Source organism: Callithrix jacchus, chromosome 3, assembly GCF_049354715.1.
Source record: "Callithrix jacchus isolate 240 chromosome 3, calJac240_pri, whole genome shotgun sequence".
Lineage (NCBI taxonomy): Eukaryota > Metazoa > Chordata > Mammalia > Primates > Cebidae > Callithrix > Callithrix jacchus.
The window spans coordinates 157,167,778-157,184,346 of NC_133504.1; the positions used below are offsets into that span (position 1 = coordinate 157,167,778).

Genomic DNA, 16,569 nt, shown 5'->3' on the forward strand with positions numbered 1-16,569 from the left:
CCTGGCTCACTGACTCACTGGAACAACTTTTAGCCCTACACTCATAGTAAGTGCCTTATACAGGTGTACCATTCGTAAATATTTTATATTGTATTTTTATTCTATCTTTTCTGTGTTTAGACACAAAAATACTTACCCTTGTGTTATAGTTACCTACAGTATTCATTAGAGTAATGTGAGGTACCAGTCTGAAGCCTAGGAGCAACGGGCTATACGATATAGCTATCACGCTGTAGTGGGCTATACCATCTAGGTTTGTGTAAGTGTTCTTTATAATGTTTTCACAATGACAAAATCACCTAATGTTGCATTTCTCAGAATGTGTCCCTGTCATTGTGATGCATGACTGCGCATTAATTGTGCAATCCAATGTCACCTATATCAAAGCCAAGAATTCACTCTCTATTGTACTTTCCATTCCAAATTATTCCCAGGCTACATCACTCATCACAGTTCTGCAACGAGACTATGAAAGGATAAGAATAACAATGACATGCCAATGCCTAGAGATTTGCTAACTTTAAGTGAAATTAAAGCTCTAAGAAGTTCAAAGCCATTATTAACTCTTATTCTTGTGAGTTCAAAGTCCAATTAAATGATGGCACAAAACTTTTTATCCTCAATTTCTCATTCTTGAATATTCAATAATAAAAATTTTTGATGCTTTAGGAGAGCTGAGCTTTTTGCAGCAGTTGCAGTCTGTATGTCTTCCAATGAAATATAGGTGTAGATACTTCAGGATTTAGAACTAGAAGTTGTTCTTCAACAAAAAGAGATTGAGTGAATATTTACTTTTTACAATAAGGTTTTTATTTCAGAATAGTTTTAAATTTGCAGAAAAGTTGAAGATATTACTGAGGTCCTATATACCCTACATCGGTGCCCCCCTTTTGTCAGTATCATACATCAGTATAGAACGCCTGTCAAAAGTTATAAACCAATATCAACACGTTATCAAACAAAGTCAGTACTTTCATCAGATTTCCTTTACCTAATGTCTTATTTATTTTGTTCAAGAATCTTATCCAGGACGTCATATTTAGTCACGATGTCTCCTTAGGCTCCTCTGGGCTATAACATTTCCTCAGACTTTCCTTGTTTTGAATGACCTTTTGAGGTTTTGAGGAGTACCAGTCAGATATTTTGTAGAAGTTCCTTTCATGGGGGTTTGTGTGTTCTTTTTCTCATGGTAAGCCCAGGGCTATGAGTTTTGTGGAGGAAGATCACAGAGATAAAATTCTATACTCATCATGTATCAGGAGCACATGATATCAATTGACTTATCACCGTTGATGGTAACCTTGATCTTATAGCTTGGGTAATGTTTTTCAGGGATTTAAAAAAAAATTTTTCCCCTTTCTATATTGTACTCTTCGGAAGAAAGTAACTATGTGCAGCCTCCCCACATCTCAAGTAAATTCATGCAGTATTAGTCTTTCTGACTTATTTCTTTTTACTTTTTTTTTCTTTTTTCTTTTTTTTGAGACGGAGTTTCGCTCTTGTTACCCAGGCTGGAGTGCAATGGCGCGATCTCGGCTCACGGCAACCTCCACCTCCTGGGTTCAGGCAATTCACCTGCCTCAGCCTCCTGAGTAGCTGGGATTACAGGCACGTGCCACCATGCCCAGCTAATTTTTTGTATTTTTATTAGAGACTGGGTTTCACCATGTTGACCAGGATGGTCTGGATCCCTTGACCTTGTGATCCACCCACCTCGGCCTCCCAAAGTGCTGGGATTACAGGCGTGAGCCACCGTGCCTGGCTCTGACTTATTTCACATAGGATATTGTCCTTCAGTTTTATCCATGTTGTCACAAATAACACAATTTTCTTCTTTTTTAAGAAGTTGTGAGGTGATATATCATTGTGTTTTTAATTTGCAATTCTCTGATGATTAATGATACTGAATTTTTTTTTCTAAATGTTTGGCCATTATTATGTTTTCTTTTGAGAAATGTCTGTTCAAGTAATTTGCCCGTTTTTAAATCACCTATTTGTTTCTGGCTACTGAGTTGACTCAGTTTTTATATATGTGAATATTCACCACTTACCAAATACATGGTTTGCAAATACATTCTCCTACTCGAGGGATTGTCTTTTTACTTTGCTATATAGAAAATTTTTAGTTGAATGTTATTTCATTTGTCTATTTTTGCTATTATTGCCTGTGTCTTTAAGATCATATCCAAAAAAGCATTTCCCAGACCAATTTTATAAAGCTTTCTCCTGTGTTTTATAGATTAGTGTATGTTAAACTATCCTAGTATCCCAGGGATAAATCCTACTTGGTCATGGTGAATGAGCTTTTTAATATGCTTTTGGATTTTGTTTGCTAGTATTATTTTGAGGATTTTGCATCTGTATTCATCAGGGATGTTGGCCTACAGTTTTCATTTCTTGCAATGGCTATGACTTTGGTATCAGGGTGCTAAAGTGATCAAATGAGTTTGGAAGTATTTCCTCCTTTACAATTTTAGAAAAAGTTTGAGAAGAACTGGTAGAATTAACCAGGAAATCCATCCAGTCCTGAGCTTTTCTCTTATGGGAAACATTTTATTGCTAACTCAATCTCCTTAATGGTTATTGGTCTACTTAGATTGTCTATTTCTTCATGATTTAGTCTTAGTAGTTAAATGTTTCTAGGTATTTATCCATTTCTTCTAGGTTATTCAGTTTTATTGTGTATGACTGCTTATAGTATTTCTTACAATCCTTTGTATTTCTGTGCTATCAATTACAATAGATCACGTTTTATTCCTGATTTTATTTATTTGAGTCTTTTTTTTTACATTTTGAAAACTTGGATGTTATAAATTGAACATCAAAATTAAATGAATAGGCCAGAAAAAGCATTCCTTGGTATCTTTCTCTCTGATTACTAAATTACCATTTACTCTGCTTGAGACATGTCCAAGAACCATGAGATTTCTCAGTCTCAACTTCTTATGTCCATACTGCAATTTACAAGAAGAAGTAAGAATAAACACCACGACACAGCAGACACACAACCCCTGCTGGAGTTAATTTATGGGAATCAGTGGGCGTTCCTCTCGCTTCTTCCAGATATTAGTCTTGCTATCTCTTTTGGCTAGTGGTGGTCTGCCCCTTCTTTTAGTGGGGAATGTATTAGCTTCAAAATAGTCGACAGTGCTTTTCCTTCCTGGGGACTCTTCCCCAGGGTGCTCAATGATCACTCCACTCCCTCCATCTAGGATGTGCCTTAAAACGGGTCCTCAGGGGAACAGACTGTGCTTCCACTCTCACTGCTGCTTAGGTCTAAATCTTCTAAGTCAAGGATCTTGGGCTGATGCATGCTTTTGATAAATGTTTTCTCCCTCTCAAGCTTTCTACTTGAGTGAAGCTCATTCATGTCCACACCAGAGTCCAGACTGGTTTCATTGCTCTGGGTACTCTTGCCCTTTTTCAGGTCAATAAAGGAATGTCTCACTTGCGCAACTGGTTTTCCATCAAGAGACACAAACCAGGCTCTGATATGGGGGGAGGGCTTTCCTTTGGACAGCTCCAGAAGGGTCTGTTCTGAAATTCCTTGAAGTTCTGATGAAAATGGAGTCATTACAACAGCCTCATCTAGGGTTCCAGGAACAGAGACAGATTCCAGTAAGCTGCTTGAATATCAGCTCCAATCTGAAGCCTGGGATGTCAAGCTCTGTTGACTTTCAAGTACGATATCCTCTTCCCTGGCATCTGGGGGTTGTGCATGAGAATGAATTGGCATTTTGGGTAGTGTCTGTGTAAAGTTATCTTGATTTACTGATTCCATCAATTGTCCATAGACTAACTCTCCCTTTCTTGGCAAAGTAGCTGACTTAGCAGCATGTAACTGTTCTGGAGTGGAGAAACGGTCAGATGTTTGAAGGATGGCAGTGGGCTGGCTGTAAATATGCATAAGCTGTTGAGAAATATGGGAAAGCCCATACGCTTCCTCATTACCTGTGAGATACCTCTTTTCACCTTGAGCATCACCCAGAGATGAAGATAGATTGTTGTTAATATATTTAGATTGTTTGGACCCTACATTGGGCTCCAAAGACTGTGTTGGATTTCTGGAGTAATTATTTTGATTGACTGATAGAAATGAAACATCTTCATTGTAGATTTTTAAATCGTCTCGATTTTTTACCATGGAAACTCTTTCTTATTGGTGTTTTGGCTAGAAATTAAGAAATCCATTTTTCCTTTCTCCACCACTTCTTTCCCAGAAAGAAAATATATTCAGAACATGAAAAACTAACCCTTACATATTCTGCAAAGATTTAGGTGTGAAACTCCACTGTAGAAATTGGTAACCTCACCTAAACCATTTGGTAGGCTCCTTTCATGTATACTAGGAAGGATGGAATTTTCCTGAGAAAAAGTTTTTAGTAAGGCAGCATTAAGGTATTACTTTACCATCCTGAAGCCAGAAGGTTAGGTATAATTATTCTGAAGCAAAGAAAGCCAAAGTCAGAGAACATCTGCTGGCACCTAAGTTCCTTGCAGGTGAGAGGGTCCTACTGTTCCTGGAGGACTGCATCATCACCGCCTGCCAGGAGGGCCTCATCTGCATCTGCACCCGGCAGGGCAAGGCAGGCATCTCCTTCCAACCAGGCAACTCCCTGAGCGGCACAGTGGTGGGAAGCCACAGACATTGGGACCCACACCCCACGCCCCTAACCTCCTAGCCATAACCCTTCCCACTGACCTCACAGATCAATGTATTAACAAGACTAACCATGACAGATGGACTACTCCGGTGCCCCAAACTGCACAAAATTTGGGGACCCTCCAGACTGGCCCGGACATTGGGGGGATGTCACAGTCCTTGTGGCCTCAGCCTTGTCCTCTACTCACTGCCAAGTACAAATACCTCTTCTGCTGAAACATCAGTGTTAACCTCGTCCCTGTCCCAGCATGTGACTGGTCACTTCTGGGGAGAGACTCCCCGCACTCCCACAAGAGCCCCACGTCTGCAATGTGCCCCTCGGTAGGTGGGCAGGGCCGGAGGTGGTCCAGCCCTTGTCCGGCCCCCACTCCAGCCACCCTTGCTATTGTCTGTGCTTTTGAAGAATGTTAAATTATGGAAGCCCCTCAGGTTTCACCCTGTCCCCCAGGACCTCTTATTCATACTAAAATTCCCTGTTTTCTCAGCGGAAAAAAAAAAAAGTCTTTTCTATTTTTACTGAATTAGCCTAGCCAACAGTTTGTCAGCTTTGTTTTATCATCAAAACAAATCCCAGTTTCATTAATCTTTTTTACTTTTGTATAGTCTTTATTTAACTTATTTCTGATCTTTTTTATTTACATTCTTCTGCTAACTTTGGGCTTAGTTTGTTTTTCTTTTTCTAGTTCCTTGAAGTGTAATATTAGGTTGTTTATTTTTATTTATTTATATATTTTATAAGTTATTGGGGTACAGGTGGTATCTGGCTACATGAGTAAGTTCTTTATTGTTGATTTGTGAGATTTTGGTGTACCCATCACCCGACCAGTGTACACTGCTTCATGTTTGTAGTATTTTACCCCTCACCCCACTCATACTCCTCCCCTGAAGTCTCCAAAGTTCATTGCATTATTCTTATGCCTTTGCATACTCATAGCTTAGCTCCCACATACCACTGAGAACATTCAATGTTTTGTTTTCTGTTCCTGAGTTACTTCACTTAAAATAATAATCTTTAATCTCAGCTAGGTCATTGCAAATGCTGTTAATTCATTCCTTTTTGTGGCTGTGTAGTATTCCAGTGTGTGTGTGTGTGTGTGTGTGTGTATCTCAGTTTCTTTATTCACTTGTTGATTGGTGGGCATTTGGGTTGGTTCCACAATTTTGCTATTGTGAATTGTGGCACTATAATCATGCATATGCAACTATCTTTTAAATAGTCACTCTTCCTCTGGGGAGATACCCAGTAATGGGATTTCTGGATCAAATGATAGTTCTACTTTTAGCTCTTTAAGGAATCTCCACACTGTTTTCCATAGTGACTGTACAGTTTACATTCCCACCAGCAGGGTAGAAGTGTTCCACATTCACTGAATCCATGCCAACATCTACTGTTTTGATATTTTTTTGATTATGGCCATTCTTGCAGGAGTAAGGTGGTATCACATTGTGGTTTTGATTTGGATTTCCCTGATCATTAGTGATGTTGAGCATTTTTTCATATATTTATTGACCATTTGTGTATCTTCTTTTGAGAATTGTCTATTCATGTCCTTAGCCCGCTTTTTCATGGGATTGTTTTTTTTTTTTTTTTTTTTTTCTTGCTGATTTGTTTAAGTTCATTGTAGATTCTGGATATTAGTACTTTGTCAGATGTATAGATTGTGAAGATTTTCTCCCATTCTGTGGGTTGTCTGTTTACACTGCTGACTGTTCCTTTTTCTAAAAGTTAAAGCTGTAATTAAACTAAATAGCTGTGCAAAAGCTGTTTAGTTTAATTAGGTCCCAGCTACTTCTCTTTGTTTTTATTGCATGTGATTTTGGGTTCTTGATCATGAAATCCTTGCCTAAACCAATGTCTAGAAGATTTTCCCAATGTTATCTTCTTCTTTCTTCTTTACGTAGGTGTTTATTGCTAGAAATGTCCCTATTAGAACTCCTTTTCTTGTGTGCCATAAATTTTGGTATACTGTATTTTCATTTTTATTTGTCTCAATAGGTTTTTGATTTCCCTTTTGATTTCATATTTGACCTATTGATTGTTCAGAAGGATGTTGTTTAATTTTCACATATTTGTGAATTTTTCAAGATTTTTCCTATTTTTATTTCTAGTTTTGAAATATTGTGATGAGAAAAGTTACTCGATATGATTTCAATTCTCTTAAATTTGTTAAGACATGTTTTGTGGACTGATACATCATCTGTCCTGGAGAATTTTCCTTATGTGCTTACGATGTGTACGCTCTTGCTAACAGACATATACAATGTTTGCCATTTTGTCTAAAATGTAATTACATTCTAATGTTTCTTTATTGATTGCTTTTCTGGATGATATGTCTATAGTTGAAAGTGAGGTATTTGGCTCATGCCTGTAATCCAAGCACTTTGGGAGGCCGAGGCAGGTGGATCATGAGGTCAAGAGACCAAGACCATCCTGGTCAACATGGTGAAACCCTGTCTCTACTAAAAAAATATACAAAACTTAGCTGGGCATGGTGGCGCGTGCCTGTAATCCCAGCTACTCAGGAGGCTGAGGCAGGAGAATTGCCTGAACCCAGGAGGTGGAGGTTGCGGTGAGCCGAGATCGCACCATTGCACTCCAGCCTGGGTAACAAGAGCGAAACTCCGTCTCAAAAAAAAAAAAAAAAAAAAAAAGAAAGTGAGGTATTGAAGTCCTCTACTATTACCATATTGCAATCTCTTTCTCTCTTCATATCTATTAATATTTGATTTACATATTTAGATGCTCAAGTGTTAGGTCATATATATTTATAATCGTTATATTCTATTGATGAATTGACCCCTTTATCCTGATATAATGACCTTCTTTTACATCATTCATTATGTAAATGCTATTTTATCACATATGAATGTTATTACTTCTATTCTCTTTTGGTTTTTATTTATATGAAATGCATTTTTTAATCCCTTCACTTTCAGTGTATATGTGTTCTTAAAAGTAAAATGTATCTCTTGTAGGCAAAATATACTTTGAGATTTGTTTTTTAATCCATTCAGGTACTCTGTGCCTTTTAAATAAAAAATTTTATTCATTTACATTCAAAATAATTTTTGATAAGTAAGAACTTACTACTGTCATTTAACCTTTTGTTTTCTGATTGTGAGTCTTTTGTTCCTTTTTAATTGCTATATTCCTTCTCGGCTTATGGTTTTCTGTTTCATTAATCTACTATAGGTTGTTGCTTTCTGGTTACCACTGAGCTTACATAAAATATCTCACAGTAAATTCTAAGCTGATAAAAACTTAAATTTGATCACATATAAAAACTCTACAGGTTTCCTGTTTGTCATCCCTATTTCATAATTTTGATGTCAAAATTTATGTATTTTTGAAACTTGTTTTTTAACAAATGTTGTAGCTATAATTTTGTTTTTGAATCATAATTCTAGAGATAAAGTTTATTTACACACCACAATTACAGCATTAGAGTATTCTAAATATGACTATATATGACTCAAACCATTGAATTTTGTACTTTTCTATGTTTTATGCTATTATTTATCAGTCTTTTGTTTCAGCTTTAAAAATTCCTTTTAGCATTTAGATGGCGCTAGTTGTGATAAATTCCCTTAGCTTTTGTTTGTCTGGGAAAATTTCTGTTTCTCCCTTATTTTTGAAGGACGGTTTGGCCCAGTGCTATGTTTCTAATATTCCCCTCCAAAATCCAGGTGTTGATAATTAGGTAGTTTTAAGAGGTGGTACCATTAAGTGTTGTTAAGACCATGAGACCCTCTTTTTCTTGAATTAATACATTTATTTTAAAAGCTTTACACAGCATTTGGCTAGTTTGCCCTTTTACTTTTCTGCCATGTGAGGACAAAGCATTTGTCACTTCACCCTTCTGTTTTTTACTATATGAGGATGCAACAAGAATGCCCTTAGCACATGCTAGTATCTAAACATTGGACATCCCCACCTTCAGAACTTTGAGAATATTAATTTCTATTTTTTCTTGTTATTGAGACAGAGTCTCCCTCTGTTGCCAGACTGGAGTGCAGAGGCACCATCTCGGCTCACTGCAACCTCTGCCACCCTGGTTCAAATGATTCTCCTGCCTCAGCCTTCCAAGTAGGTGGGAATACAGTCACGTGCCACCACACCTGGCTAATTTTTTGCATTTTTTTTTTTTTTTTTTAGTAGAGATGGGGTTTCACTGTGTCGGTCAGGATGATCTCAGTCTCCCAACCGTGTGATCCACCCACTTCAGCCTCGTAAAGTGCTGAGATTATAGGCGTGAGCCACCATGCCCGGCCTAATTTCTGTTCTTTATAAACTACCCATTCTCAGGTATTTTGTTACAGCAGCACGTAGATATGATGGTAAAGTATTATTGGTTGGCAGTCTTTATTCTTCTGCCACTTTGTAAATATCATCTCATTCTCTCCAAGTTACTGAATTTCTGCTAAGAAGTATATTGGTAGCCATATTAAAATTCCTTTATATGTCATACCTGTCTTCTTACTTGCTGATTTTAGAATTCTTTCTTTGTCTTTGATTATTGATAGTTTGATCATGATGTGTTTTGGTGAACTCCACTTTGGGTCTGATTTGTTTGGAGACCGCTGCTCTTCCTGCATGTGAATGTTGGTATCTTTCACCAGATTGGGGAAGATTTCAGCCATTACTTCTTTAAATAGGCTTTCTGACCGTTTTTCTCTTTCTAGTGTTTCTGAAACTTCTATTGTGCTAAAGTTAGTTCCTTGATGGTGTCCCATATAATTCCTGTAGGCTTTCTTCATTTTTCTCATTTTTTTTTCTTTTTGCTGCTCTGAATGAATAATTTCAAATATACTGTCATTGAGATCACTGATTCTTTCTTCTTGATTGAGTGTGCTGTTGAAGCTCTTTTTTAATTTATTTCTGTCACTGTAATTTCTATCTCTAGGGTATCTATTTTTCAATTGTTTCTAATTCTTTGTCAAACTTCTCATTTTGTTTACACATTGAATTTCACACTTTACTTAGTTTTCTATTTGTATTTTCTTGTTGTTCACAGAACTTATTTAAAATAATTATTCTGAATTTTTATCAGTCAATTCATAGGTCTCTATTTCTTTAAGGTATGCAATTAAAGCTTTATTCATTTTTTTAAAAGGAATGTAATAATTCCCTGATTCTGCATAATCATATGTCCTTGCCTTAGTGTCTGCACATTTGAGGAAAAGAGACCACCTCTGCCAGCCTTTGCAGGTGTTCTTTGGCAAGTAAGAAACTTAACTATTTATTATTTATTTATTTATTTTACTGTAAGTTCTGGCATGCATGTGCAGAACGTACAGGTTTGCTGTATAGGTATACATGTGCCATGGTGGGTGGTTTGCTGCACCTATCAACCCGTCACCTAGGATTTGGGCCCTGAATGCATTAGGTATTTGTCCTAATGCTCTCCCTCCCCTAACAGGTCCTGGTGTGTGCTATTCTTCTCCCTATGTCTATGTGTTCTCATTGTTCAACTCCCACTTATAAGTGAGAATATGCAGTGTTAGGTTTTCTGTTTCTACATTAGCTTGCTGAGAATGATGGCTTCCGGTTTCCATGTCCCTGCAAAGGACATAAACTCTTTCGTTTTTATGGCTGGATAGTATTCCATGGTGTATATATGTACCACATTTTCTTTGTTCAGTCTATCATCTATGGGCATTTGGGTTGGTTCCATGTCTTTGCTATTGTAAATAATGCTGCATTAAACATAAGTGTGGAATTCCCAGGCAAGATGGTCAAATAGGAGCAGCTCTGGTCTGTATCTTCCAGTGAGACCAATGCAAAAGGTGGGTGATTTCTGCATTTCCAACTGAGGTACCTATCTCATCTCTTCTCATTGGGAGTGGTTAAAGAGTGGGTGTAGCTCATAGGTGGTGTGTCGCCTCACCCAAGGAGTGCAAGGGGTCAGGAAACTCCTTTCCCTAGCCAAGAGAAGTGGTGAGGGACTGTGCTTGAGGGATGGAGCTATCCAATCCAGATACTACATTTTTCTCATGCCCTAGCAACCTGCAGACCAAGAGATTCCCTCAGATGCCTATACCACCAGGGCCTTGGGTTTCAAGCAAAAAGCTGGGTGGCTGGGAAGACAATGAGCTAGCTGCAGGAGTTTTCTTTCACACCCCAGTGGCACCTGGAATGCCAGCAAGACAGAACCATTCACTCCCCTGGAAAGGGGGCTGAAGCCAGGGAGCCCACTGGTCTTGCTTAGCAGATCCCACCTCCAAGAAGCTCAGAAAATTAAGATCCACTGGGCTGAAATTCTTGCTGCCAGTACAGCAGTTTGAAGGCAACCTGGGGTGCTCAAGCTTGGTGGGGGGAGTGGCATCCACCATTACTGAGACTTGAGTAGGCAGTATTCCCTTCACAGTGTAAATAAAGCTACTAAGAAGTACAGACTGGATGGAGACCGGACTGGGTGGAGACTACCACAGTGACACAAACCTGCTATACCCAGACTGCCTCTCAAGATTCCTCCTCTCTGGGGAGGACATTTTTGAAGGAAAGGCATTAACCCCAGGCAGAGGCTTATAGATAAAACTCCCATCTCCCTGGCACAAGCATATGGGGAAAGGGACGGCTGTGGTTGCAGTTTCAGCAGACTTAAACGTTCCTGTCTGAGGCTCTGAAGCAAGAAGAGGACCTCCCAGCACAGCACCCGAGTTCTGCTAAGGGACAACAGACTGCCTTCTCAAGTGGGTCCCTCACCCCTGTGCCTCTAGACGGGGAAGCATCTCCCACCAGGGTCAACAGACACCTCATACAGGAGAGCTCCAGATGGCATCTGACAGGTGCCCCTTTGGGATGAAGCTTCCAGAGGAAGGAGTAGTCAGCAATCTTTGCTGTTCTGCAGTCTCTGCTGGTGATATCTAGGCAAATAGGGTCTGGAGTTGACCTCCACCAAACGCCAGCCAATCTGCAGAAGAGGGAAGCAATAGAAACAACATCAACAAAGATAACCTCTCAAAAACCCCATCCAAAGGTCACCAACACCAAAGACCAAAGGTAGACAAATCCGAGAAGATGAGGAAAAAACAGTGCAAGATGGCTAAAAATTTCAAAAACCAGAACGCCTCTTCTCCTCCAAAGGATCACAACTCCTCACCAGCAAGGGAACAAAACTGAATGGAGAATGAGTTTAATGAATTGACAGAAGTAGGCTTCAGAAGGTAAGTAATAACAAACTCCTCCAAGCTAAAGGAATGCAAGGAAGCTAAGAACCTTGAAAAAAGGTTGCAGAAACTGCTAATTAGAATACCCAGTTTAGAGAAGAACATAAATAACCTAATGGAGCTGAAAAACACAGCACAAGAACTTCTTGAAGCATACACAAGTATCAATAGCTGAATCAATCAAGCAGAAGAAAGGATATCAGAGACTGAAGATCAGCTCAATGAAATAAAGCATGAAGACAAGATTAGAGTAAAAAAGAATGAAAGAAATGAACAAAGACTCCAAGAAATAAGGAACTATGTGAAGAGACAAAACCTACCCTTGATTGGTGTACCTGAAAGTGTTGGGGAGAATGGAACCAAGTTGGAAAACACTCTTCAGGGTATCATCCAGGAGACTTTCCTTAACCTAGCCAGACAGGCCAACATTCAAATTCAGGAAATACAGAGAACACCACAAAGGTATTTTTAGAGAAGAGCAATCCTAAGACACATAATTGTCAGATTCACCAAGGGTGAAATGAAGGAAAACAAAGCAATTGGGAATTATTTTCCTGTTTAATAAATGGTGCTGGGAAAACTGGCTAGCTATATGCAGAAAACTGAAACTAGACCCCTTCCTTAGACCTTACACAAAAATTAACTCAAGATAGATTAAAGATTTAAACATAAGACCTGAAACCATAAAAGCTTTAGAAGAAAATGTAGGCTATATCATTCAGGACATAGGCATGTGCAAAGACTTCATGACTAAAACACCAAAAGCATTTGCAACAAAAGCCAAAATAGACAAATGGAATCTAATTAAATTAACGAGCTTCTGCACAGCAAAATAAACTATCATCAAAGTGAACAGGCAACCTACAGAATGGTAGAAAATTTTTTCAATCTGTCCATCTGACAGAGGGCTAACAACCAGAATCTGCAAGGAACTTAAACAAATTTACAGGAAGAAAACAAACAAACCCATTATAAAGTGGGCAAAGGATATGAACGAAACTTTTCAAAAGAAGACATTTGTGCAGCCAACAAACATGAAAAAATGCTCTTCATCACTGGTCGTTAGAGAAATGCAAATCAAAACCACAATGAAATACCATCTCATGCAAGTTACAATGCCGATTATTAAATAGGAAACAACAGATGCTGGAGAGGATGTGGAGAATTAGGAACACTTTTACACTGTTGGTGGGAGTGCAAATTAGTTCAAACATTGTGGAAGACAGTGTGATGATTCCTCAGGGATCTATCTAGAACCAGATATATCATTTGACCCAGCAATCCCATTACTGGGTATATACCCAAAGGATTATAAATCATTCTGCTATAAAAATACATGTGCACATATGTTAATTGAGGCACTATTCACAGTAGCAAAGATTGGAACTAACCCAAATGCCCATCAGTGATAGATTGGATAGAGAAAATATGGCACATATGCACCATGGAATACTAGGCAGCCATAAAAAAGGATGAGTTCAGGTGCTTGGCAGGGATGTGGATGAAACTGTAAACCATCATTCTCAGCAAGCTTACCTAAGAACAGAAAACCAGACACTGCATGTTCTCACTTACAAGTGGGAGTTGAACCAAACATTGCATGTTCTAACTTATAAGTGGGAGAATACATGGACACAGGGAGGAGAACATCACACACTGGGGCCTGTCAGGGGGTGAAGGGCAAGGGGAGGGACAGCATTAGGAGAAATACCTAATGTAAATGACTGGTTGTTGGGTGCAACAAACCACTATTCACTTGTATAGCTGTGTAACAAACCTGCACATTCTGCACATGTATCCCAGAACTGAAGTATAATAACAAGAACAAAACCAAAAACCACATGTGTGCATGTGTCTTTATTTATATTCCTTTGGGTGTATACTAGTAATGGGACTGCTGGGTCAAATGGTACTTCTGGTTCTAGATCCTTGAGGAATTGCTACACTGTCTTTCACAATGGTTGAACTGATTTATATTCCCAAGAACACTGTCAAATCATTCCTGGAAGGGTTGGGTAGTTCATGCTGGTAATCCCAGAATGAGACCAGTGGATCACGAGGTCAGGAGTTCGAGTGCAGCCTGACCAACATAGTGAAACCCTGTATCTACTAAATAAAAACAAAAATTAGCCAAGCTTGGTGGAGCACTCCTGCAATCCCAGCTACTCAGGAGGCTGAGGCAGGTAAACTGCTTGAACCCAGCAGGTGGAGGTTGCAGTGAGCTGAGATCTTGCCACTGCACTGCAGCCTGGGTGACAGAACAAGACTCCATCCTGGGGGGTGGGAAAAAATTATCATGTTTCTCCACAGCCTCACCAGCATCAGCATCTATTGTTTTCTGACTTTTTAATAATGGTCAGTCTAACTTAACTATTTAGTCTAGTCTGGCATTAAAGATAAGCCACCTGGTAAAAGCCACAGGCAGGCAAATCTTGCTGTCAGATTCTCTAGTTGGACTGAGCCAACTAGAGAATTTGTTCTGAGATCAGATGGGGGTGCCTTTGTTCTGAGATCAGGTGGGGCTGCTTCCTGGTCTCTGTTATCTATTGAGACCATGGCTAAACTCTGCAGTAACATAGAGCTGCTGGCTGGACACTTAAATTGCCTTTGTTCAAGGTTGGTCACAGGCTGTATTATCTGGCCAGCTGGTACTGCTGTTTGGATTCTTGCCATCCTGTCTGGGCAGAGTGTTGGGCTGAGCTTTGAGGCTGGGTCAAGGCACTTATTGGATTCATGGGCCGGGCAGGGCTACTGCTTATGCTCTTCAGAAATTCACAGTTGTGGGGGTCTTCCCTGCCTGGACAGAGCCTTGAGGGAAGCTCTGAGGCTGAACACAGTCACTGTTTGAACTCCGGGGTTGGGCAGGGTCAATGCCTCTGTTCCACAATAGTGTGCAGTGGTAGGCATCTCCCTGCCTGGGTGGAACCTTGAGATGGTCTCTGAGGATGGACAGGGTGGCTGACTGAATAGAGTCAAACCAGGTAGACCTCACTGTGCTTCTTGGAGCAACCAACTGAGTTTGTGACTAGGCTATGTCATTCACTGATATTTTTGTTAGGGCACCACTGCTGGCAGGAACTTAGAGCTACCACAAAGACACGCACGCTGGTTTCTGGAAGCGTGACATTTTCCTTTGTTTCTAGTTGACCTCAGGCAGCCTAACCCTGTTGCTATCCCCAGTATTTCTTTTGATGTGAGAGAGGAATGGGCCTCCTAGAAAGTCTGCCAGAAAGTAGGCAATGTTAGATGTCTGCCTTGGGTTCTCTTTTGCCAGTGTAATAACCATGAGGGATGCTTGCTGTGTGGTGCAGTGCCAAGTTGGAGGAGGGCAATATAGTTGAACTGAGATTGTTTCTTTTACTCATCTATGTTTTTTTGCTTGTTTCTTTTTGTGTTTATATTCAGTTTCTACGGCATTCGTGCTGTCTCATTTTTCAGTGTGTCGGTCTCATTTCCAGGTAGCGGGATGTTTACAAAGGTGTTCTTGTCTGTGGGTAGTTGTAAGTTGGATTTTCTAAAGTCAGGGTTCAGAATCCCAGAATCTGAATCCCACCATCTTGTTTACTCAAGGTGCCATTAAAAAAATTGACATGTCCAAAGTCTCCCAATTTTCATTACTGCTTTAAACCTTTGTTTCAGGGGGCTTCTTTCCCAATAGAAACTTCATGTCTTTGCTTGAGTCCTTGGCCTCAGTGATCATGGTGATGGGATCACGCAGACCTATGAAACATACCTTTCAGAGGAGATTCTCATAGCATGTGTATCTATAACAACTGGAAATTCCCACCAGCTGCTTCAACTCTTGTGACTTCTACTGGTGTTTCAGAAGCCTGTGTCATGAGAGACTAATTAAGACCAATATTTTTGACATTTATTTCTCAAAATGTTATTTTTCTCAAGTATGAGTATTCTCAATCTTAATGGATTTATTTCTACACTATTTTCTTTTCTTTTTTTTAGTTGTGGAATATGCTTAATGTTTTCTCTACCTAGACCGTTTCTCTTTTCTTTTTCTGCTGCAGACCCATGAGCATCTAATAGTTAATATGTTTTTTTAAATTTGATCTCTTGATTTAACACAGAGAGAGCTGACACTGCTGTTAAATCTGAAAACTTTATTTCTTTTACTTCCCCTTTGCTGTTGGTTCAGATGTTTACTTTCCTACCACAGGCCTCTAGCTTTTATTTCCTACAGGGAAATATATAAAATCAGTGATTCTGGCCATGACAAATGCAGAACATTGGTCTGACAATCTTGCTCATCTTTGCCTCCACTCAGAAAATAAACGCTCCACACAGCAACATCATTCCCTTGTCTGGACTCTATAAATTATTCTCCCTGGCTCCACTTGAGTATGCCTCATTTTATGTATGCTTTCCTTTAGAATCCTAAATCCATAAATGTCCTGAGCATGATACACACAGTCACGCCTACAACACATACTTCACTTTCAACTGTGTCTAGTTGGAACGTTCCAATTAATCTTAATTTTGCAACAATTCCTCCATCTTCCCCCATAAATCTACCTAGATGTTCTGTAAACAAATGATGAAATTGTGCCAATCATAGGGTAGAACTGATGGCACAAAGCCTGATTTGATCCCTTTAGCTACTGGGATAGATGGGAAAGGTTAGAGGTAACTAGAGTTCCAAGATTTGTCACCTCTGACATGAGCAGTTTTGTTCATTTCCATGAATGTGCTACAAAAACATCATGTGCCATAAACTGCCTTAG

At 39.4% G+C, this 16,569-nt stretch overlaps 1 pseudogene; it reads right to left on the bottom strand.

Annotated features, from left to right (window-relative positions):
* Nucleotides 1–2,896: 2,896 nt before the first annotated feature.
* On the bottom strand, nucleotides 2,897–3,907 carry LOC100399171 (protein FAM171B pseudogene; annotated as a pseudogene).
* Nucleotides 3,908–16,569: the final 12,662 nt, after the last annotated feature.